Source organism: Mustela erminea, chromosome 17 (genome assembly GCF_009829155.1).
Source record: "Mustela erminea isolate mMusErm1 chromosome 17, mMusErm1.Pri, whole genome shotgun sequence".
NCBI classification, from domain to species: Eukaryota; Metazoa; Chordata; class Mammalia; order Carnivora; family Mustelidae; genus Mustela; species Mustela erminea.
Window position 1 is genome coordinate 46,336,777 of NC_045630.1, and position 26,270 is coordinate 46,363,046.

Genomic DNA, 26,270 nt, shown 5'->3' on the forward strand with positions numbered 1-26,270 from the left:
ACATTTGTGATGCCCTCCCCCAATACACACACAGCCGACATCCTGCTCTGCTCATAGTCAGCATGACATTTTTGCTGGGAATGAAAGATCAACAATCAACCACTATGAATCTCTGGTAAAGATTCATCTCTGAGAATCTTGTGCTCTACCCCTGGTTCTGACACTTCTACTTCGATTCCCCCTGAATTTTGCTCGCCCTGTGTATGCCGTGCCTTCCCTGGTTAGAATAGTAATCCCAGCCCATGCTTCATACCCCATAAGAAAGGTTCTGTCTTGGCTCAGCTTAACTTCTGCCCTTTTGGGTCCTGTGTTCTGCCAGTTCCTAACATTTCATTTATCTCAGACTGTCCTTGTCCTCCTCAAAATCATATCCGGTCTTTCAAGATTTACTGCTGAAGAACCAGCTCCGGAGTTCCTGTTTCAGTCTGAGAACCTGTGGGTCTGTCTCATCAGTTTAGTATCAACCTCCCGAGGATCAGGCAGGGCTGGGGGGCGGGTTAGAGTGTGCTGTTGGCTCAGCATGTCGCTGGCCGACTTCTTCTTAACCTTTTCTTTCCTCTTGTAATCCACGGATTTAAGCATCTTCGGAGTGGTGTTTTATAGGTTATCCTGTTGATTTTCTGCCAGGGAGGAGCAGAGGGCTTTAAGGATAGGTAATGGGCTACCGTTTCGTTAAATGGAACAATAGGAGAAGATGGCCCTGTGAATGGACTTAGCAGCCGGGCTCATTTGAACGGTTGGTTCTTGGCTCCTGTGTTGGCACATCCTTGACAGGAATTTTGAATGGTCCCAGACCTGACAAATCACTGGTTCTTTCTTCAGAGGCAAGTCAGTAAGTCACCCTCAAGGTTGATTGTCTGACTGTCTTGAGTGTTAGTTTTGTGGATCTCTGGAGGTCCTGTCTATAAGGCTTAATTATTTAATCACCTTAGTTTAGCTTGCTTAGCTTCTTTACGTGGGACTAATAAATGTGGAAGAGAAGCAGACATTAAGGTTGGAAAACCCGGAGCCTTATTGCCCCCTCCCCTCTTTGGGTTGGGTGATTGGACCTCTCCGTAGCTGAGCGATGAAGAGCTAGGATCAAAATGAAGTCATCCCAGATCTAGGTCTGCTCTGTGCTTGCTCCAGTCCGCCAGATGGATTTGCTTGGAGGAGCACGTAGAGCCTCACTCAGGGCTGTGCTAATTTGCACTTCATTATATCACATGGGAGACCCGGTAATTTATAGCCTATCATTTTTGGAGACTGGAGATGGCTTAGCTTAGGCTTTGCTGAAACAGATTCTATTACATTAGAAGAGAACCTCGCTGGCTACACCCAAGATGCTAAGTGAGGAGGCCACGCAAAGGGAATAAAATCATGCTGGAACTCAATCCCCCACCTGAGAAGGAGAGTAATAACATTCTGGCTTGGCCTCTTTTCATTTCCCTTTGATTCTGAGTAATATATTCTCTCCCTACGTCCCACCTGAACGATTTGGGAGTCTGTATTCCCTAGAAAGACTCTATTCTTGCACCCATCAGACTGAATTAGGTGCCAACTCCTTGGCCTTAATGAATGTTGAAGGATTTCAAAGGGCTAATAGAAATTCTTCTAGAAGTAACAATTTCCATTCTATTGGTAAGGCAGTTCTGCAGAAATTCCCTGAATGCCTTGGGTTATTTTAGACAGCAAAACAGCTAGCGTTGGGTGTTTTTTGCTAATAGATGACAGAATGTGGACATTTGGAGTTCATGGAGAATCCCTAAGCTGCATCGTAGCCCGAGCTCTTTTTCCCTAACCCCTTACCAGAGCTGCTCACAGAGAAAGACCTAGAGAGATTGAATTTACTTCTCTCCCTGCTTCTCTCCCTACTTCTCTCCCACTGTTCTTTTAGAGTAGGGTGAGTAGCTGGCTGCCTGCCAGGTAGAAGCCAGGACAATATCTAAAGCCAGATTCAGAATTACAAGCATAGCCCCTGCCCAGGTTGCTTACAAAGCATGGAAAGGAAAGCAAAATCTTGCGTCGTTGGCTTTAAATTTGGTATTCACCAAGTTATCAATTCTAATTTAGCATTGTGCAAGTTGCTTTACCCCTGTTGATTGATCAATTTCGTTCAGTGTTTATGGAGCACCTATAGTGTTCCTGGCACTGTGCTGGGCACTTGAGGAGGAAAGATGAACAAGACGTGGTCCTTGCTGCCCTGAGGCCACAGTCTGCTGGGAGAGCATCAGAAAGTGTGATAAGAGCTATCCTGGCCGGATTGCATCATTGGCATTTGTATCCTAAAGCCAGTGGGGGGCCGCAGACCTATCCTGTGCAGGGGGCGTGACATGATCCAATTTGTATTTTAGAATGAGGATGCCAGTGACTTAGAGGTGGTCACATTTCAGATTGGAGCCTCTGCTTAGTGCTGGGCACAGTTCTAGGTGCTGGGAGCCTAGGGGCGAACGAATCACATTCTAGAGGTCATGTGAGGTTGGGTAGACAGACAATATACATGCGACAAATGGTGTTTTTCAGATGGTGATAAATAATTTGAAGAAAATAAATAGAGCCTTGGGAGTTAGAATGGGCGCTGGGGTGGGTGCTGACATATTGGCATAGTTTCAGTGAGGGCCCTTTTGGGGAAGTGACATTCAAACTGAGGCAACTATGGGGCGATCAGGGAGGAGTGGTCCGAATGGGGACAACAGCAAGTGCAGCAACCCTGGGAGGGGAATGCACTTGGCATAGTGTTTGAGTGCCGCAAAGAAGGTCGGGTGGTTGGAGGAGAGAGGGCAGGCGGTATTGAGATGAGGTTGGAGGGCCTGTGGGCCATGGGAAGGAATTCGGATTAATTCCGAAGGAGTGAGAAGCTGCCGTTAATTAAATCAGGGGTTGGCAAACTGCGGCCCCTGGGTCAAGTCTGGCCTGCTGCCTATTTTGGTAAATAAAGCATACTGGAACACAAGCACGCCCATTGGTTTACGTATCACCCGTGGCTGTTTTTACATTGGAAGAGCGAGTTAAGTAGTTGTGACAGAGAACATATGGCCTAGAAGCCTTAGATATTTACTTGCCGGCCCTTTATAGAAAGAGTTTGCTGACCTCTGAATTAAATGATCTATTTAATTTTTTGAGAAGCTACTCCTGGTGCTGTATAGAGAATGGTAGGAGACAAGAGTGTATGTAAATAGTCCAGAGAAGCCCCAACACCAGAAAGCTAGGAGCATACTGCTTTTCTTCTGTTGAAAAGTACCTAGCTATGACCTACGCACAGCAAATATGGTTGAATGAATGACGAGATACTGAGTAAGGCAGTGACCGTGAAAATGAAGAGAAAGCAAGGTCTGCAGAGATATTTAGGAGCTAAAAAGTCAGTACAGCTGATCATTGAGTGAGTGGATTGAAGTGGGGGCAAACAGAAGAAGTGTCAGAATTTGGTTTAGGTATTTCGGTGCCTGGCCGTATCATTAACCGAGACAGGGAAAGTAGAGCTAGAAAGAGCTTATGTTACCAGGGAGAAGGCTCTTGGGACATGGGACACCCAGCACATCCTGGAAGTGGTGTCAAAGGGTAGTTGAAACAGGTCTGGAGCTTAGTGGCATTAGCCCAGGCTGCTGTGGGGAGGGATTTTTTTTTAGTAAGATTTTATTTGTTTATTCTACAGAGGGAGATCACAAGCAGGCAGAGAGGCAGGGGGAGGCAGGCTCCCCACGGAGCAGAAAGCCCGATGTTGGGGCTCAATCCCAGGACCGTGGGATCATGACCTGAGCCGAACACAGAGGCTTTAACCCACTGAGCCACCCAGGCGCCCCTGCGGGGAGGGATCTTGAAGCGATCAGCTCATGCTTGCTCTCCCAGTAAGAGGGCAAGGGTAGATCTCACAGAGCATTTATTTCCTATACAGATTTGGATCTAGGTGGGAGGCAAAGCTAAAGTAACCGCCTGGGCAGTTTGTGTCAGTTAGTCATATTTTTTCTGTGGAGGCTGGTGGGCTCCCGTGAAGGCCTGTTTCACGTGCTCTTCTGGATGCCATCCTGCTTCTCCCCCGGTGGGGCTACTGGGGCAGCTCTGGGGACTCTTCCTTACCAGACTCCCTGCTAACACTGGCCTTTTGACTCTGCTCCTGATTCATGCGTGCATTTATATCTACTCGAGGGTGTGGATTGCTAGGAGTCTTTGTTGTCCCAGGAGTTTCACTGGAGCCAGAATTCTCTGATACTCGGGTTAGACAGTTGCCTTAATATCATTCATTTAGTGCCCCCATCTTAACTCACGAAGCTAGATAAACCTCCGACGTGCCCCTCTTCTTCTGTCTTTGTTTTTGTCTGGGGAAGGGGAGCCATGTAAATGGTTTATTAAAAAAATCACTTGTGCTGAAAGTAGCCTTAAGATAGTTGTAATTCTAGACATGGATGTAAATCTTCCGTTTTCACCAAAGTCCCTTATGAAACCCCAAGAATAAAAGCAAAATTGTAAAGGGAGGAGGAGGGCCGCTCTACCTGTTCTCTGCCACCCGCACCATAATTAGTGCAGTGTCACAATTCTGCTGGTTGCACATTTTTAGAAGGCCGGGTTAACCTCGTCTTACAGTGTTCAGATTTTATGTGCCCTTATGTGTGATCAGTTTCTCCTTCCCTAAGGAAACAGTCAAGTCACAGTCTTGACACTTTCCTGACCTAAAGTCAGAAAGTCAGAAGAAGAATGCTTTCCTGACCTAAAGTGTTACTGTCCTGTGGTTAGTGACTTCTAGCAGGCCGAGGTAAGAAGTCTGAAGGTTGATCACTTGGTCCCCAAAGTGATGGCAACAAAACCCCTCCCAGCCCCCCCACTAATGAAGTAGGTTGTAAAGAGAAATTAAAAACATGAAAAAATTGGGGTGCCTGGGTGGCTCAGTAGGTTAAAGCCTCTGCCTTCTGCTCAGGTCATGATCCCAGGGTCCTGGGATTGAGCCCCACATTGGGCTCTCTGCTCAGCGTGGAGCCTGCTTCCCTTCCTCTCTCTCTGCCTGCTTCTCTGCCTCCTTGTGATCTCTGTCTGTCAAAGAAATAAATAAAATCTTTAAAAAATAAAAAATAAAAACATGAAACAATTATTTTTGAAATGTGTGTTTTGAGAAGTGTTACTTCCTTCTCAGTTCTGGTCCACCTCCTAGATCTCCTATCCCTTATTATATGCCTCTCAGTAGTTCCTTACACAACTCTCTAGAGTTTCTTTATGTAAATACAAGCAAATGTGAATATGTGTTCTTATTCCTCCCACAACTCTCTCTCTCTCTCTCTTTTTTTTTTTTTTTAAAGATTTTATTTATTTGAGAGAGAGGGTGAGCGAGTCCGAGCAGGGGAAAAGGCAGAGGGAGAGGGAGAAGCAGGCTCTCCGCCGAGCGAGGAACCCAATGCGGGACTCGATCCTAGGACTCTGGGATCATGACCTGAGCCGAAGGCAGACGCTTAGCCTACTGAGCCACCCAGGCACCCACTCTTGCTACTCTTTTTTTATACAAAAGGCTGCGCATTATATACCCCGTTCTGTAGCTTGCTTTCTGTCCTTAGTGGTAAGTTCTAGGGATTGTTCCGTGGTGGTACAGAGAGTGTCGTGCTTCTTTTCTCAGAGCTGCATAGTATTCCGTTGTGTGGACGAGGGCCTCCTGGCTTACTGAACCAGTCCCTTCGAAGGACGCTTGCGCTGCTGCCAAGATTTGCCGTGATGAGCAATCCCTCCGTGAACAAAGGCAGCTTTGTAGAGAGTTATTCCTCGTTCTTAGAATGCTGGTTGGTTTTATTGGTTGATAAATTCCCAATTACTGGGATTCGTGAGTGCGGCATCGATGACGGGACCGACGTCCCTTCATCACTCGAGAGTCATTAGTACGACTGCCCCATGGCCACACTGCTCCTTCTCAGGTTTATTTTAATAATAAAACCTTTGGAAATTTTAATAATGAAACCTACTTAGGGCCCTGTGCTCAAGAAGTCTGAATCACTGATCACCGCAATTACTGCCGTGGCAGCTGTAGAGCAATTTAACAGGATAATAGTGAATAAGATAAATTACACTTCAGATTCTTAATGGATTGATGTGCAGAAGTATGTGAGGGAAGGTGGGGGCGGGGAGGAGTGCCTTTCCCATGGCTGCACATGGCTGTGTGAAGTAGGGAACTGGGCCACCGTAGCTACTACTTGGAGTGAGTCATTCCGTGCCAACCTCTGGGCTCTGTGGTGGGTAGAGCGTCCTGTTTACTCCAGACAACAAACTGCGTGAATTGTCTTGTTTGTGTGCCTCTGTGGAGTGGGTGGAAATTCTAGGTGACTTGCTAATTGTCTTATTTCAAGGACTCTCTAGTATTTCTACTAGAGAAATACTATCTTTGGTGTGAAAACGGGGAGACCGACCAGTTTTACAAACAGCTGCTGGCCAGGGGAATAGCAGTTCCTGCCAGGTGAGTGGTTAAAAAAAGGCAGACTGGAAAAAATCACTGTGGGATGGTAAGTGTTCTGCCCTTGTTTACAAAGCTCCCATAGTCTGCCTGTGTGTTGGGCATGGGGGGAGGGATAGATCAGTTAAGAAGTAAGTACAGTGCTGGCTTTGTATGCCCCTCAATTTGTGTTTAGGGGAGAATAGTAAGGATGTGGGTCACGTGGCGGGGGAGGGGCTCTCAAAGGGGCCAAAGGAAGCAAATCCAGAAGACTTGGCTGCCGTTCCAGCCGTACAGACATTCCTTGGCACCTCGTCACATCGTGGGTGCCACAACATCTGCGGGGTATTGATCTCGTACCTTTGCTCTGAGTACAAAACACTTAACACCCATTATCTTGTTCATCCTCACCAAAGCCCTGGGAACACAGGAGACGAGAGCAGAAAAATGAAGCCTTTTCTTTCTTAATGTTTAATCAGTATTAACACACCTTGAAGTGCTATTGGATTTGGAGTAGTGTTGTGTTAATATTCAAGCAAACTCAGTGGTCTTGAAATACGAAAAGTCTTCTTGGACAAAGGAGCAGGGTTAAGCTGAGAGAACGGGATAGGTAAAAGTGCTCTGTGCTCCTGTGAGCTGGAAAATCCTTGTGCCCAGGGAGGATGCCTCAGACAATATGGTCAGAGAATTTGGTGTTCAACTCTTAGCCCTGCCTCTTGTCTAGTTCTATAACATCTGATTTGCAATTATTTTAATCTGTAAAATAAGGAGAATGATCTCTACTGTGCAGAGTCTTAAAAATGATTCAGTGAGATTGAGAGATACCAAGGAGGGTCTTATAGGTGGTAGCTGGTACTATTATTAGCAGAGAATCTTCCAGAGGGGCTCATTTATAGATTTGGCGAGAAAGAAGGTGCTTGCTCTTGCAAGAGGAGACTGGTACTTCTGGCAGTAGATCAAGAGGGCTGCCTTGAAGATTCGGAAACATATTGACAGTTTGGAGGAAGGTGTTAGTTACCATGGCAACTTGGGAATTCATTTGGTGGGAGAGTTGTAACTGGAGGTGATCTCACTGTAAGAGACTGACGATGGAGGTGAAAAAAAGGCCCATCTAGCAGGAATGAAATCAACGTTTTATATCTGCAGGAAATACCAAGAGACATGCTCTAGAGAAAGTTCTGTACATGGTTCAGGCCTTCTTCAGTAGTAGGGGATGTGTCATAGTGGGCCCAAATGCTGCTGCTGGTTAATTGCTTTTGTTCATGTGTAGTGGGTAGAAAAAATAAATGTATGAATGGATTTTCAATTTTTTTTTTTTTAAACATCTGAAAACATGACATCAAACTGTTGCACGTTTTCCTACAGTTGGTTACTAGTTCCCAAGAGGGTTTCAGTTACAAAGAGCGTGTGTACTGAATGCACGGTAATCATTTAGTTTGTTCCTAAGGTAAATGACATAGTGAATACTGGTATTTCCTCTTGATTGGGCAATTAAGATGTATTTTCTTTTTATAAGGCTCTTGTAGTAATATCACTCAATTACTGATTTTGAAAAGCTTTTTGGTATGATGTATATAACGTCCATTTTTGGTTTGATGCATTAGTACATCTGCTGTTGCCTGTTACCTTTTGTTAATTGCAACCTTGCCCAGACATGGAGGAATGAACCAAATGAAAGCCTTTATAACAGCATGATTCTAGATTTGCTCTTTGATTCTCCATGGGCCTCCAGTGCACATCACATCCACTTCTCTTTGGATATTCCCTTTGCAGTTGCTTCTGCCCAGAAGGACCACATATGGCCCCATTTTGATGGCCCAAAAGCAAGTCACGTGGCCCTTCTGGGCAGAAGCAACTGCCAGTAGGAGACAACATAGCGTTCTCTTTTCCTGCCTTGGTAATGTGAAAGTTTGTAACTAGGTAGAGCCTCTGTCAACCTGGGTCCTTAAACAGCAATGATGGACATATTCTCCCCTCTTTACGCCTGTTGGTCACATATAATAAGGAAGAAATGAGCTTTTGTTGTGTTAAACCACTGAAATTTGGGGGATGTTTCTTACTGCAGCAGAACCCAGCTCATCCTCTCTACTTCAGCAGACATTTATTGAGTATTTATTACATGCTGGGCATTGTTAGGTTAGGGTATAACACTGAATAAGACAGATAAAACCTCTCTCCTTATAGAACGTTAAGATTCTATAAGAGGAGACAGACGACAGTAAATAAACAAATGAATAAAGATGATTACAAAGTGAGATAAGTGCTCTTAAGAAACAAGTTCATGTGATAAGCAAATATCCAAAGAGCAAAGAGGTCGTGAGAAGAAAATGACAGTCTCCTAGGATCCTTGTCACTGTCCTTTAACAGTTCCTGATATGTCTGAAGACTCTGGGTGCTTCTAGAGTAGTTTCTTTTGCCTTGGAAATAAGAGAGCACTAGAGGTAAGAGAGAAATGTGTTGCATTACTGGCGGCATTGTGACAAAATTAAGTAGCTGGTACATTTCAAAATAAAATGACAGCCGAGAATGAGATCAGTTTGCTTTTTTATCTTTGAAAACTCATTAGCATCCCACTGGGTTTACTGGAGATGAAATCTGAGTTTTGTTTATGTGTTGTGTGAAGTCTCTCCTGGAGAGCACCCATTTCTAGCTGCCAGCCTGTCCTGACATCTGCTTGCTTGGTGGATACTGGTCCAGTTTAGTGGTGTTAACCTGGCTCTTCAACTAAGGGGAAGTAGAACCGAAATAGACACAAATCCTTTTGCCTTATCTAAGATGATTTTGGAAGCAAAGAGAATGATGAAATATTTCCTTAAATTTTCCATAAATGTCCCCAGGAAAAATCTATGGACTGACTATACATTTTCTGAAAGAAGCTTAGGGATAGAGCTCAGGTCTGTTAGAGACATTGATTCCATTGCCTGGTGGCAGTGATTTGCTTCGTGGGACCGTGAGATGGTAAGAGGTCTCTTGGTACGAGAGTGGACAATACCTATTCTGGGAAGAAGTGGGAAGAAGTGAGAAAAGTGGTGCTTGGAGTTGCAATGGGGAGAGGGAGTTTTATCTGCTTTTCTTTTCGCTCTTTTCTTTGGGGCAAACCAGAGGATTGAGACTGGGAGAAGGTCAGGAGAGGAGGCATGTTTAAATGAGAGTTAAAAGGAGAACCGACTCATTCAAAGACTGGGTATTAGGAGAGGTGTGGACTGCTGAATTCTGTGTGCAAATTCAGAAAAATGCTTTTGTGACCACACTGAAAAGGACAGTAGAGGCTCCTGCATGCTGAAGTTTGCCCTTCATCAGTCAAACCAGTCTCTTGATCACCATCTTCAGAGGTAGATTAAGAATCTGTAAGCTGGAGCCTAGACCTTTTTTTCCCCCGTCTTGAATGTTTTAGTCATCTCATGTTGGCAAATGCTCTGAAAATCCCATCTGGGTGAAACTTCAGGGAAGTCGGAGAATGGATAAAATTAAGAACTACCCAGCATCAAAGATCTATATGTCCATGCAAATACATGGCTATGTTGATGTAGTGTAAATTTTCGTGCCAGGACACATGCCAATAATTTAATGATGTATATAGCAAAGTTCCTTGTTAGCCCCATTCAGAAACCCAAAAATGAATTGCAATACTGAAAGTATTGAAGCTGAAGGCCAAAAACAATGATCATGTTACCTAGGGTCTCATGAATAATTCAGCTGACTTTAATACTTTTTCCATGGTGAAAATAAAGCTGAAATATTTGGCATAATGCAGGCAAATTTTAACCTCTTTCGGGGGAGGAGATTTTTGGTTATGAGGAATGTGAGGAAGGGTGGAGAAAAATAAGGAATCTTTTCATATTTCTTTTAACCAAATATATGGAATCTCTCAACATTCCATGTCTAAAGAATATATAAAAATTCAAGTTGGGAGTTTAAAGGTGTTTCCTTTGAAAGCTCATTAATAGTGAAAGATTTTGTTTAGGCGTAAGAAACACTGAGAAAATTGCTCCTAAAGTCATAGAAGGGTAGTCATAGAAGGGTACCAAGAGAGAAGGAGTGCCTGATATACTTGGTGATATACAAGCCAAGAGTGTTGGGCTGTTTCAGGAAAATAATAATAAAGTAATAGTCCTTGGACATGAACAAAAAGAACTTACAGATGTTCTTGAAGGTGTGTGCAAATTGGGTTACTATAAATTGAATCATAATTGAATGAGTCTTTTTAGGAAGACATTATAACAAGGCATGCCAGAGATTAGAATTATTTTTTGTAAAGTGAACATGTTTTCTTCTCTCTAACTTTAAATCTCCAGAATTTTTCTCCAGACTTTTAAATCTAGATTTTAACTTAAATCGTGACTTTTGCTATCCTGAGGATAAAAGAGCTGGACATTCTGTATCTTCAGAGTCTAGTTCTTATCTCTTAAACAAATATATGAATTGTCCCATTTTTTTCCCTAACTTTCATCCTAAAAATAATGAGAAGACAAGTGAGTTAATAGACTCTTAAGAATGTTCTGGCTAAAGTAGCTTAGAGGTCATCTAGTGCAAGCCACTCACCTGACAGAAACTGAGGCCTAGAGAGGTTATGTGACTTGTCCAGAGTCTCCTCTTACCGTAGGGAAGGTGACTTCTTATGAATAGGGCAAAATAATTCAAAGGAAAAAATACCCAATTTACTAAAAAATATATGGAAAAGGGAATAGACGTGGTTGACATGGTCCATTTCTTTCATCCTCCATACTTTTTATTGCTTGGCTATGATGTGATGCCTGGAATTTCAGTTGCCATTTTGTGATATAATGTGTTATGCTAATTCACTAAAGAAGAACAGATGGTGCCCTGAATCCCTGATGACAACATCAAGGTGCTTAACCAGCTTTGCACTTCCTGCCTCCAGGCTTCTCTTTGAATTTCTTCTTTGAATATCATGGACAAGGTAATTCCACAGAGAAAACCAACAAATAGGACACAGCTTTTGAAAATCTGTTTGAAGTCATTGGAGAGCTAACAAAGCAATAAGATATGACGGGGCCAAGATTCTAGAGAACAAGGAAATGCAGAGTTGCATGGGGGCAACTTTCCCCCCTAGGGCATCTGTTGATTCTAGAAGAGGCAGCTGAGAGGATAGAAACTTTCAAACACTCGTGGGCTGAGGGGTAAAAAATTGTATTCAGAACCTGGCAGAAAGAGTGGGCTACAGTAAATGTCCTGAGCTTTGGGTTGGTACCTCTGTAGGGCTGAACTTTAGTATTAAGCATAACTGGAAATTGGCTAGTCTTCCCAAGGACTGAGGCTCGGCTTCATCTTTTCTCATTCCTTGATTGGATCAAGGATTTTGAATGGATGATCAGTTTCCCTGAATCCTCCTGTTTGGAGGAAAATAATGTCATTCTGTGTCTTATCTTATTATATAATCTTTTCATATAAAATGTTCAGGATACAATGAAAAATAACCAGACATACGAGATGATATGATGCCATGATTTGAAACCAAGAGAAAAAATAGGCAATAGAAACAGATCTACAGAGGATCTAGGTAATGGAGCTGTTGGACATGGATTAAGAGTAAGAAAAAAACCAAAATGAGTAATTCTGGCAGAGATCTGAAAACTAAAAAACCGATATGACAATTAGAAAAATAAAAAAATATGATAAATGAAAGTAAGAAGGTACTGACTGTGTCACACAGTTGAGAATAAGAAGAATTTGTAAGCTAATAATAGTAAAAGGAATAACAGACACCAAAAGTTTTTAAAAATATAAAAAAGATACTAGAGATACAAGAAATCTCCCATAGAAATGATCTAACACACTTAGCAATTGGGAGGCCTAGAACAAGAGAACAGAGACCAGGATAGAAACAATATTTAAACACATAATGCTGCATTGTTTTCCCAAACTACTAAGTATATCAAACTACAGATTCAAGAGGTATTTTGAATCATGCAGAATAAATCAAGAAAACCACACCATAGGCAATCATAGTAAAACTGACTAAGAAACAAAGACAATAAGAAAATCTTAAGAGCAACCAAAAGGAAAACAAAGATCTATTATTATCCTCAATGGAGAATCAATAAGACTGACAGCCGAATTTTCTATAGGGGTAGGTGGGGGAAGGAAACCATACAAAAGCAAGTTGATGTCTTCAAAGTGTTCATAGACTATTTTAAGATAGATTCAAAACAAAAACATGGGTAGGGATAAGAGGAGAAGAGTAATATATATAAATTGTCTATGTTCTGACAAATAGAAATAAAAATGAGAGTAGAAGAGGGGGAGGATATAGAAAAGAGAGAGAATAGAGTCAGACTGCCACAGAATTAATGCACAGGTGTCAAAAGAGTCCTTGAAAGCTGACAAGCCAAATAGAGGGAGATTAAGTAAGGAAAAAAGGGAGCTATGGATATTATAAAAGTATTAGTGTAAAGATAACCCCTAGAACAAAGTCTATACTCTTCCAAATAGGAAAAAAAAAAAAAAAAAGGCAAAAAAAAAAAAAAAAGGACAACTATAGAATGAATATAGCATAATGAAACAGCAAAAATAACATAAAATGTTGGAGTTGAGACTGAATGTATCAATCAGATACAAGTATAAATGAGCCAAAATTCACCTAAATAAAAGAAAAATATTTTCAGGTGGTTCTCCAGCAGAACACACCTCTACCGTATACAAGAGATATACCTAAAACCAAAGGATTCAGAATGGCTGAAGTTATCAGTAGACTGAAAAACATATACAAGGATGTTTTTAGTCACCAGAATGCCCATCAGAGGCGGAGTAGATAACAAGAGATTGTGGGTTAGTCGCACAGAGGAATGCTACGTCTGTACCCTAAGAATATATGAAGTGTGAGTACATACAACAACATGGATGTACTTCATGATCATGATTACGAGCAAAAGAAACATGAAACAAGAGTACGGGGTATATGATTTCACTGAAGAAGTTTTCTACTTTATTTATGTGTGTTTCATCTTTATTGAGGTAACCATTGACATATATAAAGTTGTATGATATTTGAAGTGTACACCATGGTGATTTGATATTTGATATTTGTGTAGATGGTTACTTAACACATTTATCACCTCACATAATTTGTCTTTTGGGGGGGAGAAGGGAAGCACATTTAAGTCCTATTTTCTTAGTGAATCATAATTATATAATACAGTGTTATATGTGATTATAATGACCATAGATTCCTTCTGCCCGTTTTTAAAATTTCACATTGATTCCATTTATATGAAGTTCATAAACAGGCAGGCAGAAGGCATCTGTGGCAATAGTCATCAGGATTGGGGGAGGATGATGGGAAAGGGGCCACAAAAGGGCTTCTAGAACCACCAGAGGACTCTTTCTTGATCTAGGTGCCGGTTGCATGATCTTGTTAACTGTGCTGAAAAAATTTTAAGCTGGATACCGAAGAGTTCTGTCTTTTCTTATATGTATGTTACATTTTAATAGCAGGTTTACATTTAAAAACATGAACTGTTTACAAGCAAAAAACAAAGCAATGGGTAAAGTCCCATGGACTATTGTATTTAGAGTCATTGGAGAGAGTGATTTTTAATTGCAACTTATATGAATACTGTCTTTAGGCTCTTGAAGGCCATATCCTTTTTCTTACCATACCTCAGGGTTGCTCCCTGAATTTGTTCTTGCCACCTTCACATTAAAAATAGAGCCCAGAAAAATAGCATAGAGAATTCAGAAGTCGATCTAAATCCATACAGGAATTTAGTGTCGAGTAAGAGCGTATTATTTCAAATTGTTGGGATAGGAGAGAAGAATGGATTTTTTAATAACTAGTTTTGAGACAACTGGGTAGCCGTTTAGAAAAATTTAAATTGGATCCTTATCTTCATCTTTAAATGAAAGTAAATTTTAGATGGGTTGAAATATACATGTAGTAAAACCGTAAAAATAGAAAAAACATGGGAGAATTTTTTGTTTGTTTGTTTGGGAGAACGTTTTTTTGTAAGACCAGTTTTCTAACTCCTGAGCTATGGAGCTGTCCCTTGTGAGAATGTTTTCTAAAACCATGGTGTATAATCTAAACAGGACAGAAAATTTAGAAACTATATGAGTAAAGATCGATACATTTTAAAAGTTCTTAATGATTAAATATATAGTAAAAATATGAAGTGGGAAATCTATTTGTAGCATATGGCAGAGCGCTCATTTCTTTTATGGATAAAGTGCTCACACAGTCAACAAAAGTTAAGGAGAAAAAAAAAAAGACCAGTAATCCAAAAGAAACTAGGAATAAAAAGCATAAACTGTTGTTTCAAAGAAACAAACAAAACACCGCGGCCGTATTGCAACATACAAGCATACCAATGTAGGAAAAGATGCCTGGATCTCACTCAGAGAAAAATACAAATTTAATTACACCTATAGTACTTAGTCATTTTGTACATATTAGATAAAAATATCTGCTAATACAGTGTGTTCTCAGGGTACAGGGCAGCAAGCAGTAGCGATCTCACTCACTGGTTGGGTAACATCTGAAAACATTTGAAATGCATACACCCTTTGACTGCAGTTCCCTTCCAAGACTTTATTCTCTGCATATACTCATGTGTGCCTTCAAAACAAAGATCTTATGATAGCAAAAAATGGGGGAACAATGGCAGGGACCATCCAAAGGGGACTGGTTGTATAAATGAGAGCATAGCTGTCCAGTGGAGTGCTGTGCAGCCCGTGGAAAGAAGGAGCAGACGGATGTGTGAAATGGAAAGAAACCTGGTGGAGAGCCGCATTTTAAAGAGGCGAGATGATGCCTGTACACCGATGCTTGTTTGTACACAGAAAATTTCTGGAAAGATACATAAGGAAATAATACCAGTGTTTGCTCAGAGGTATAGAACTTTGAGGCAGGGTGTGGGGAAGGAGAGGAACCTACTTCTTGTTTACTCCGAAAATGGCCTGTCCCTGTCCCTCTCTCCGCCCAGTGCATGTTATACCCATTCAGGAAAGCATAAGACAAGGCCACTTCTGTCCATGGCGATTCTTAGCAGAAATACTGTTGTCCTTCGGGGTTCTACTGTATTCCTATCCCTTCGAACTAAATGCCGGTAGCACTTCCCTCGTCATTGTGCAACCCTACAAGGCCCCTGTGGGTTCCTGAGCATCCCAGGCCATGGGTTGGCGGGGCGGGGGGGTGGTGCTGTCTGAGTTAAGAATCTAACTTCTCGGGGTGCCAGGGTGGTTCAGGGGGTTAAAGCCTCTGCCTTCGGCTCAGGTCATAATCCCAGGGTCCTGGGATTGAGCCCCACATCGGGCTCCTTGCTCAGCAGAGAGCCTGATTCCTCCTCTCTCTCTGCCTGCCATTTGCCTACTTGTGATCTCTGTCTGTCAAATAAATAAATAAAATCTTAAAAAAAAAAAAAAATCTAACTTCTCTTCAGGGTTTCTCAGGTCCCAGGTCTGTTGGCCTACCAAGGTCTCCATGTGGGCAGCTGTGGACGTTTACCTGAAGAAGAACCTCAGGAAATGTCCTTTCTGGAACTCAGGCTTTTCAGCCAGTAGCAGTGGACTGGTTAGGGAGCTCTAACTAGGCAGAATTACACCTTCACGAGGGAGAAGGGTAGTGCTCAGGCTTTGGTAATAATGGGCAGGAGTTTAGGAAGCAGGATTTTGGTTCTCTTCTCTTAAAAGGTATGGAGGATTGGTTGTATCCTGATAGGATTGGTTGATTTTTCCTGTGGTGCGCTTGGTAGCTTTCCTATAACAACAACAACAGAAATCCTCCCACACTGTTCTGTGCCAACAGTTTGCTGAGCTGGAAGGGACCGAGGTTGCAGTTGGGAAATTGGCATGTGTCTCGCCCTTCACTGTGGTGGATGCTTCCTCCAAGCCCAGGCCCATGAAACCTTGAATTAACATGATGTTTCTCGTGAGACTCATGGCGAAGAACTTGTCCGACTCTGGCCTTGCCGGAGTCCATAGGAAGAGCAAAGATGGAGGGTGGGCGGCAGCCTCCCCCAACAAGCGGGAATGGTGCTCCTGCCTTGTCCGCTTCACAGTGGCCAAGGGATGTTTCTGGCCCAGGAGGTGAGCTTTTGAGACACCAGAGACACCCTAAGCCTTTGGGGTTCTATTGTCTATCAGGGTCTTTCAGCCCAGTCATGTGCAGGGGTAAAACCATGTATTCTCAGAACATACCCAGAAATAGTGATTCTTTATTTTGAGGACTTTCTTGGGCAGTACATTGATCAGATGCCTTCGTTAGAATATATTTTCTCTCTAAGTGGCCCACTAAATCATAGGAAATTCCCACCTTTTCCCAGCTCCCTCCCCCCGATTTTCTCCTGTTTTAAAAAACTGGATTTTCTTTCATTCTTTCTCTTCCAGCGTCCCATCCCCTGCCTCCCCTCTCTCCACCAGCACCCATCACGCCTGCTCCAGGGTTGGGGCGCTGCCAGACCCCTGCCTCAGAGCATTGTGGGCCTCGTGCTTATACTGATTGTTAAAAACATTTTAAGTCACATGTATTGCTTTTTTTTTTCCTGATTGGAAAAGCAACATTTTTATCCTAGACAATTTAGAAAATACAGGAAAGCGAAATGAAGAAAATAATTATCAAGGAAGTCAGTACCCTTTTTCTTTTAAAGCATTGTTTTCTCTCCCTTTTTGCAGTCCAGACTCCTTCCCTGCTCATTTTAGATCTTTGAGCGTTTGGGAATTGGCGCAGAGTTGGAGGTCCCTGGAACTCTGTGTTATAATTGTACCGGGCTGTCACAGGCGGCCCCTGGCTGTCTCTGAAGCTTTGCAGAATGCAAGAGGACATTGCACGCCGGAGGACATTTGGCTTGTCACCTTCTAAAGAGAGTGGCTTCTGGAAGGGAGGAATGAGCGGAAGTAGTGGGTGCGCTAGACCATGCCGCACTTTTCCTTCTTGATACCTGGTCAGCTTTTGCTCTTGGGCAGGGAAAAGAGGGTGTCTGGGGATTTGTGTTTTCTACTAGAATTCAAAACTCTGTCACCCAGGCTCTAACTCTGTGTCCTTTCATTTTTACGGCAGAACCTTTTTGTTGTGAAATACTGCTTTTTCATGCTTTTGAATTTTTCAGGGAAGAACTGGGATCCAGGATGGGAACCCTTCTGCTGGAGGGCTCTGGACTGTTGTGCTTGGCTCATTCCCTGCAACGACGGGGAGGACTGGGTGGACTAATTGGCAGAGACGTCTGATGTCCCTTCAGTTTCAGACTGCCCCAGGCCCCAGAGCCCCTCTTGAGGACGGCAGTGTGAACGATCAAAAGAGATGTGCCCCTCACGTAGAGTTAAGGCTCCTGGGAGAACGTCTCTCCCTTCTGTGAGTAGTCATTATGTTTCGAGGTGGCAATTTACAAGCTTTTCCAGATGATGCCATTGCTATGGTGTCAGTTTCCACTGTTAGGTATTGACCTGAGGAGTGTAGGACATCGGGCCGGCAGCCTTGCAGAGTTCCTTTGCTTCCAAATGCTTTATTTTTTCCCGCCCTTTCCCCCAGTCGATTCTGATACCTTAGCATCCTTTCCTATACTGAATCGGGAGGTTATTTTTACTCCTTATTCTCTCTCTGAAAATTCTGTAACTTTCGGAACAGGGGAAAAGGGAAGCAAACAGGCTTCTTAGTAACTATGGTGGTTTGGAAAAAAAAAAAAAAGGTTGCAGATTCTAATTTTTCAGAGACGAATGTGATGTCAAGATTCTCTCTGCCACCCTTCCTGCCAGACGGCTTATCAGAAGTATACATTCCTGAGCACGCTGGCGGCCATCTGAGTTCTCTCTCCACTTTGGTCTGTCATTCTTTAACTTTCTTCTTGGTCTCTTCTGGGATGGGGCGGCACATGAATCCAGGAAGCTGTTAAGACAGTGGCCTTTAGCTGGGCCCAACTTCTTTACTATGTATCTCTAATTGAGAGCTTTGACTGCATTTCCCCAGAAGTCCTCTCTTGGCGTGTGGCTAGGAACCCACTGTGGTTTTGACTGATCAGGGCTCTGACCAATCACTTCTTGTCTTTCTCCACAGGGCAGAGTAGTAGGTGCTCAATCAAGAGTTATTGGATTAGAATTAAATCTGACTTGTATGTAATTTTATATTCAAATGAATCTGTTCCCAGTCTAAGTTACTTTTATAGATTGCTGCTCTGAAGATTGTCATTTCCCGAATTATCCTTTCTTGGTTCCTTTTCACCCGTTTGCTTCCACTGTTCCAAATTTAGGCATCTTGGAAGTGAGATTAGGTGGGTGTGGAAGGAACTTTGTGGAATTAAAACGTTCAGTTAGAGGGAAATACGGGAAATGGCTCAAACCATCAGAATCTTTTGTCTGGGTTTTAGGGTCAGAAAGTGGGAACCGTGTTGGAGCAAAGGTGACCGGAATACCTTGCTTTGCTTTAAATCCCAGTTTGCCTTAGAGCGTCCATTTGCCCCACGGTGACTGCAGACTTTCCAGAGTCCTTGAATTTACCCCCCACAGGCAACAGCAGCTCCTGTGGAATGGGTGGGGTGGGGACTACTGTTCCCTTCCATGGGGCCTTCCAGAGCCTTCTAGGCCTACCCTGGCCCCTTTTTCCTCCCCTTCAGCTCTTGGCCCTTGGTTTCCCACGTCCAGTCTGCACACACCTGCCCCATGAAAGTGAGGTAAAAAAGCCCTTATCTGTTTGCCCTGCTTTCAGTCCTCTTCCCAAGGTAGCAGGAAATACAATCCCAGGCCCTTTTCAGCCCCTTCTATGTGGGTTGTTAGACTGAGCGTTTAACTTCTCCTTCTTATGAAAATGCACATTAGCTATTCAGAGACTTAATCTCCTAATGATTTGTGTACATTGGTAAAGAGGAAAAGCCATCATCCCTGCCTGGTACACTCAGATGTTCCCTTTGGTACACTGATGGCAGGATTTCAGAAGCGAAGGACCATTTAATTTAATTTTGCAGATGGCAGGAGCTCCTGCAGGAAGCTTGGTCACAATATGCCCCTCCCAGGAGAGGAGCTCCGGCAAATTCAGGTTGCCTGAGGGCCTTGGCTATCCGGAATCTAACCCTCTGACTTAATTTCGCCTCCCCTCCATTATAAAAATCTGTTCTGGAGGAGAGGGAAGGGGAGGAGAAAAAATTGTCCCGGTTGAAAAGCCGGTGACTGCTGTGGGATTGCTATTTGTAGCGATGCTGTTCTGGACATATGGATTATGACCAGCTACAGATTACCCCTTTAACTGTTTTATGGCCTCGTCTTTCTGAAATTGCCCCCTCGTGGCCTGAAATCCTTCCTGGGGTTTTCCTTGGTCTGGGGACTGTGCTTGCCATTGAGAAATAAATCTCCCCTTTTCCTGGGCACTAGGTCCTCACTGACACGGAGGAGAGGACCAATGGGGAATGTTCTTTTCACTCTTAATTTTATTTTTAGGGGATGTCTTCCCATAGAGAAGCAGGCTCAGGCTCCTGAGTTGGTACAGCAAGCAGTGCTGCCCAGTCCTCTTAATGTGTCGGGAGTGGAAGTCCCAAGCTGTTGGGACAGCCCCCAAAATGTGTTTGTATGTCACCCTTGGGGCCAACAGACACACCCAGGATCTTGGTGGTTTTCTCGGGCTGGCCATTGGATAAATCTGATTTCAAACCTTGCCTGAGAGAGGTGTTTCTCTTCATGTTTCAGAGCCCTGAGGCTCTGTGAAGAAATCCGCATTGGAGAGCCACAAACCTTTTTCTTCATAGATCATTCTAGATGTGGCTATATGCATTCAGAGACTTGAACAAAAATATCTTCCTAAAACTTGTTTGTTCCTCTCTAGGAGAAGGTAAACATAAATAGCTCAAGAGTAAGTTGTGAGCTGTTAAAAGTTCTTGGTTTCTTGGAAACTTCTTTCCTTTCTTTGCTCTTTTCTCTTCATTTGTTGTGGCTGCCGTTCCCACCTGCAGAAAACTACGTGCGAACAGAGGAGGATCTGGTAGTATTAATTTCTACTTTTGGCTTAACCAGTATGGCCAAGGGTAACTGAACATTTGTACTTCAGTCACTGATTGATCTCCATGTGTGACAAGGAGCCCAGTTCTCATTTTAGCCATCACCAAGTAGGCGATGGGAGAGTAGTAATCTGTGCTATAGATTTATTCGTTTCTTTATTCCCTCGTGCATCTGTCCATTCAACAGGTAGTTATTGATCATCTATCATACCAGACACTACTGAGATGCATCATTTTATAAAACCAAGATCTCTGAGAGTAAACTTTTCTGCAGGGGAAGTAGGGGATAAACAGCACACATGATGAATATGTAAATTACTTAGTATTTAGAAGGTAATACGTACAATCAGGAGGGTCAGGATTGCTGGGTAGTGGGGTCAGGTTGCATTTTTAAATGGGGGTGTGGGAAGCTTTTAGGGGAGGCCTTATAAAGCAGGGCACATTTGTGCTAGGATTTGTGCAAAGATTTGAAGGAGGTGAGAGGGTGTAAGTGGATACTGGGGAGAACATTCCAGGTAGAGGCAGCAGCCAGTGAAAGGACCTGGGGGAGGGCCCCAAGGCTCAGGTGTGCTCGCTGTATTTGAGAAATAACAAGGAAGCCACTGTGGCTGAGCAGAGCGGTCTGGAAGGGAAGCGAGGACATAGCAGGAGGTGACAGCAGACGGTGGGGGGTGGATATAGAGGGGAAGGACATGTTTGATCATGTTACGCCATGTAGGCCTTTGGCTTTTACTCTGTAAATATCTTGTATATATCTGTATCTCTCCATCCACATTTATATCTGTATCCCTATCATTCTTGGTGTCATTAGATCTTACAGCTTTCCATCTCTTCCATATTTTTAACTCCATACCATCAGGTGTCTCTTAGGAGTTGGGGGTGGAGGGGAGTTTGATGATGAGGGGGAGGGTGTAGGAAGGCTTGCATTCAGACTTGCTGGAGACCTGGAACCTGTGCTTTTCTGACACTTGGCAAACTCATGAATCCCTCCCTTCCCCTTCCCTGACCCACAGAGCAGGAGGACTGCGTGGCTTTCTCTTCATCCAGCCTCTCCCCTTCTTCTGTTTCAAGAATCTCAACTATGATTTCTGGCATATCTGGCATAATTTTAGTCGCTTTCTCAAGGTGTTTCCCTGCTGTTAGCCCTTTTACCCCAGAGAGCATCCCGAAACACTTTTCCTTCTCCACCACCTATGCAATACTTTCTCATTCTCCTTTCCTGACAGCGAAGAAGTGAGGAAGTGGAAGCGAAAACACCCCGAAACTCCCAACTCCGGGAAGCGACGGGCTGGCGGCGTCACTCTTCCTTACGCACGTGCACGCCCACGGAAGCATAGTCAGAGGCTTAGTCATGAGGCGTTTCATTAGGGGAATGAGTTCTCTCTTGGCCTCACTGGGTGGCTGGTGGACGGGTCTGGGTCCAGTGTAGCGCCCGCCTTTTAACCAAGTTCCCCCTATTTCTTTGTGCTAAGAAGCGCAGGCGTGGTGTGGTTTTCCACGGGAGGATACGGAATGATTTATTCTAGGAGAGAATTTCATCTTGTGTCCCTGATTTTCTGTTTGTTTTCTTTTGAAAAGCTCTTGTGTTAACTGCCTGAAGTCTCCAAATGGTTCTTGAGAACACTGACCAGAGCCCTGTCCGTAGAGTGTTTTTCCAACTGCTGATTGTGACCCCTTTGCTGAATGGGTGGTGAAACCAATTTAATCCACCCTTACTAGCTTCTTTGAAAACGTAAATAGAATAGGAGGGGGAAAAAAGGATAGAAAATATCAAAGTGAATTGAATGTAGAAAAGATAAATGTTGCATCAGACTTAGGGATGTGTGTGTGTGTATGTGTGTGTGTGTGTGTGTGTGTGTGTGTGTGTGTGTGTCTGTGTGTGAGTGCACGTGCGTGTTTATACTGGAATCACAATGTAACGTGCATTGCTCGCTATGGGCCATAGTCAGCAAAAGTTAAACACTGTCTTAGGGTATCCAGAAGTCTTGTTTGCTTCATATGTGACTGGCGAGGATAAGATGAGCAGTGAGTTCTTCAGAATGTTCTATCTCCATGAGATAAAAGTAGAAGTTCAAATGACAGTTTTTCACTAGAAAAACAACCCAGATTAGGTTCATTACTCCTTTGTGAAGGTAGAATGTTATGCAGAATATTATGCTGTTCAGGTCAACAGGAACTAAGCTTGTTGTTTCTCTCTGCACAAAGAATTGTGCAATTTCCAGGGGAAACTCCCCTCTGGAGGTGGAGAGGGAAGGGGAAGGAAGAGCGGAGAAAGGAGGCAGTGAGGCAGGAATCTTCATTGTGAGTCAGGTTGACCAAGGATCTGCACATAGTTAACTTGAAGGCTTTGTTCGAATCTGCCAGAGATTCATTGTTGAAGACAGGGAAAGCACAACTCATTTCCATTTATTTCAATTCAACATTTATGCCAGCTCTGTGCTAGGTGCTGGGATGTAACAAAGAATAAGACATGGTCTTGGACTTGTGGCGCTCCTAGCCTGGCAGGGAAGACAGATGTAAATTGCTAATTACTGTACATTGTGCTGCGTGTCATAATAGTGAGTGTGTATAAAATGCTCCGGGATAGAGTTTATAAATTAGAGGAACTATGCTTTCAGGCTTTCTTTCTGAGAAATGTGCCGTTTAATAATAAAGAACTGGAATAGGGATTTCTTATCAGAAAGTTGGAGAAGACTCTCCACTGGAAAGGAAAATGAAATTTCTGATAGAATCACATTCGTCCAGTCAGGCTACTGTGTTATTTTGTGTCTTTTACTCTGAACATATTTTGATGTTTTAAAAAATTACTTTATTATTTTTTTTAAAGATTTTATTTATTTATTTAACAGAGATCACAAGTAGGCAGAGAGGCAGGGAGAGAGAGAGAGAGAGAGGAGGAAGCAGGCTCCCTGCTGAGCAGAGAGCCTGATGCGGGACTTGATCCCAGGACCCTGAGAGCATGACCTGAGCTGAAGGCAGAGGCTTAACCCACTGAGCCACCCAGGCGCCCTAAAAAATTACTTTATAATACATTTAGATGTAATCCCTGTCTGGAAAGTCTGGAGACACATAAAATAATTTATACAATGTCCTTAAAAAACACTGGCAAACATAACAGATAGGAACTTGAGTTCTTCCTCTGATGGAACCCACAGAGGTTTGTTTTCCTTTTCTCATTGATGTTTAAAATCAATAGTAACTTTTCGGGACATGTAACGTCATGACTAATTCTACATGAGAAATAAGAAGTCACAGAGTGTGTTCAAGGTCTAGAACGCGGGTCTTCCAAATCCAGGCTAATTTACTTCTATCAACTGCGTGTGGCCCATGACTGCAGAACCAGATTGAGTCAAGAGCTGAGTCTTAAGGTCTTTTATTTAATTTTTATTTTATGAAGTTTCAGTGGTGTTTGTTTTTATTTATTTATTTTTAAAGATTTGTTTATTTTCGGGAGGGGAGTGCAGAAGGAGAGAGCGAATCCCAAGCAGACTCTGTGCCCAGCTCTGAGCCCAACGTGGGGCTCGATCTCACGACCCTGAGATTACAACCTGAGCCGAAACCAAGCATTTCTAACTGACTGGGCCACCCAAGCACCCCTGTTTTTGTTTTTATTTTTATTTTTCAATTGTCCGCTGACTTCCCTGTGAATTTTGTTCCTGCTGACAAATTCTGAATACACCGATCTATGGATCTGAACAGCGGAGTATTTTTTTTCCCCGAGGTGTGGAGTGATTGGGCAGCCTCGTCGCTGTAGACATACTGTATATTCTGAAGCATTTTCTTCTTCTTGTTTCTTTCTGGGACTGAGTAAAAGCAGCTGGTAAAATCCTTTCCACTTACATCGTTGGAGACACGGCCTTCAAGTGGTGGGGTGGGTGGGCAGAAGATGAAGACTTAGCACAGTTTTTGGATGAGGAAAGTGAAACCCAGAGACCCGAATCTTCTGACTCGTGCAGATATCCTGCTGCGGTCTCTAAATGTCTAAAGGATGGCACTGCTCTACCCGTAAGATCCGAGCTTGTGTTGTTTTTGTTGTGGTCGTTTCGTTTTGTGTTGTGATCGTGTTTGGAAGCACTGGTCTTTCTGTGTCTTGGGAGGTCTTTGCATTTTACTTTATTTGGAAAATTCAGTTTGAGGCAATCATTATAAGAAGAGTTTTGGAAGCCTTGAACTCTCTGAAAATAAAAAGTCTCCCATTTCCCCTCTGCTTTGGCTCTCTGCTGGAGGAGAGCACTTATGTCACTAAAAACACTGTGGTTTGCTTATCTAATTTCTGCCCTGTGTTCATATTAATGGATTCCCATTGCTCTTAGCAAAAAATGCCCTTCTTCTTCAGACTATTTGCAGTACTCTCCAGGCTTCACCCCTGCCTCTCTCTTTAATCAGTCTTGTCTTTTTTCATTCTCCCACTTAAACTCTATGTTCCAGCTACTTTGAATTTCTTAGATTATTTCAATTCCTTGCATGTGTGTGGCTTCTTTTCTCTTGCTTCAGGGCCTTTGAACATGCTGTTCCCTTTGGGTTAGAACACTTTTCCTGCCATCTTCCTCTGGCTCACTGCAGTCCTCCATGTCTTCTGGGAGCCCTAGACTGTCCATTCCCACAGTGTCTGCTTTTCCTTTGTTAATGGGCTCATCTCATTGAAGTTTCTTTTTATAGTCTGTCTTTTCTGATAGACTAGTTTCCTTGGGAAGGCAGGCCTACCGTCAAGAGAAAGGAAACAAGTTAAAATTACTGTAGTCTGATTAAAAAGACTTTTATATTAGACTGGCATTGCACAACATTTTAAAATTTATGAAGTCCTTTCAGTGTAATATAATTTTGTGAACCCCCTCAGGAGTTTAAAAAATAATGGTGTCATTTTTATAAACTATGATAAAGAGGTGAATTTAGGTAAAACATTTTCTTTTATATCAACATTATTAAAATTATATTGCACAGTTTATTTTAATAGAGACTTAAATTTTTAATAGCTTCCATTGTATAGAAGGTAATTTTTTTCTTTCCTCACTGAACAAATGATGTGTACTTTTAAATTTTTTAGCATAAATGATGTAACAAAGACTGTGATTTGCCAAAAATAAATTTTAAAATAAAATATTGTGCTTCGTTTGGGACTAAATACGCATGAAAGGATAGTTGGAAATTTAATGACCTGTGAATACATTTTTTTAAAAAAATAAGAGAAACTTCTTCTTTTTTTTTTTTTTGACCTTGTGGTTAGAACTTTTGTATTTTGCACTCTATTTAAAAACAGCTTCTTGGGGCGCCTGGGTGGCTCAGTGGGTTAAGCCTCTGCCTTCGGCTCAGGTAGTGATCTCAGGGTCTTGGGATCGAGTCCCTGCATTGGGCTCTCTGCTCAGCAGGGAGCCTGCTTCCTCCTCTCTCTCTGCCTGCCTCTCTGCCTACTTGAGATGTCTCTCTGTCAAATAAATAAATAAAATCTTTAAAAAAAATGACTTCTTATATATAATTTTCAAGTTTTGTTTCTAAATGGTGGGATACCAAAAATGGTTCCAACTGTGTATCTGCAAGGCGGTAACACATTATAGGTAGGGAATGCCTTTCTTCCAGAACTGAAAAGCCAGTAAACTGTAGCATGCTCAAAAAGCACCTTGGCCTGAATGGAGTTTGCTAGGGGTTGGGGGGAGGGGAGAATGGGGAGTTGGTGTTTAATGGGGACAGAGTTTCAGCTGGGGAAGAGGCACACATTCTGGAGATGGATGGTGGTGACAGTCGCACGGCAGATGTGAATATATTTAATGCCACTGAACTGAACGCTTAAAAAATGGTTAAAATGGTAAAATTTATATTGTGTAAATTTTACCACAGGAAAAAACCACCTTGGCCTAGTTAGTGATGTTTGACTCATCACTCCCAACCGTTGTGTGCACTCACGTGATATACAGAGGCTCTAAACTGTCCAATTTTAAAAGGAAGATTGGGAAAACATTCCTGTT

At 42.8% G+C, this 26,270-nt stretch overlaps 1 protein-coding gene and 1 long non-coding RNA gene across 12 annotated transcripts in view; both read left to right on the forward strand.

Moving 5' to 3' along the window:
- SRGAP2 (SLIT-ROBO Rho GTPase activating protein 2) overlaps positions 1–26,270 on the forward strand; it is a 230,546-nt gene that overhangs the window by 44,693 nt on the left and 159,583 nt on the right. Inside the window, exon 1 of one of the 11 annotated variants that reach the window (XM_032318984.1) lies at positions 20,894–20,961. The exons of the other annotated variants lie outside the window; for them this stretch is intronic. The gene's annotated coding sequence lies outside the window, so the exon portion shown is untranslated. Of the gene's footprint in view, positions 1–20,893; positions 20,962–26,270 lie in introns of those variants that run through there. 11 annotated transcript variants of the gene reach the window in all.
- On the forward strand, positions 12,868–14,594 carry LOC116576585. The gene is made up of 2 exons (XR_004280212.1): positions 12,868–13,434; positions 13,492–14,594. It is a non-coding gene; the product is annotated as an uncharacterized LOC116576585 (long non-coding RNA).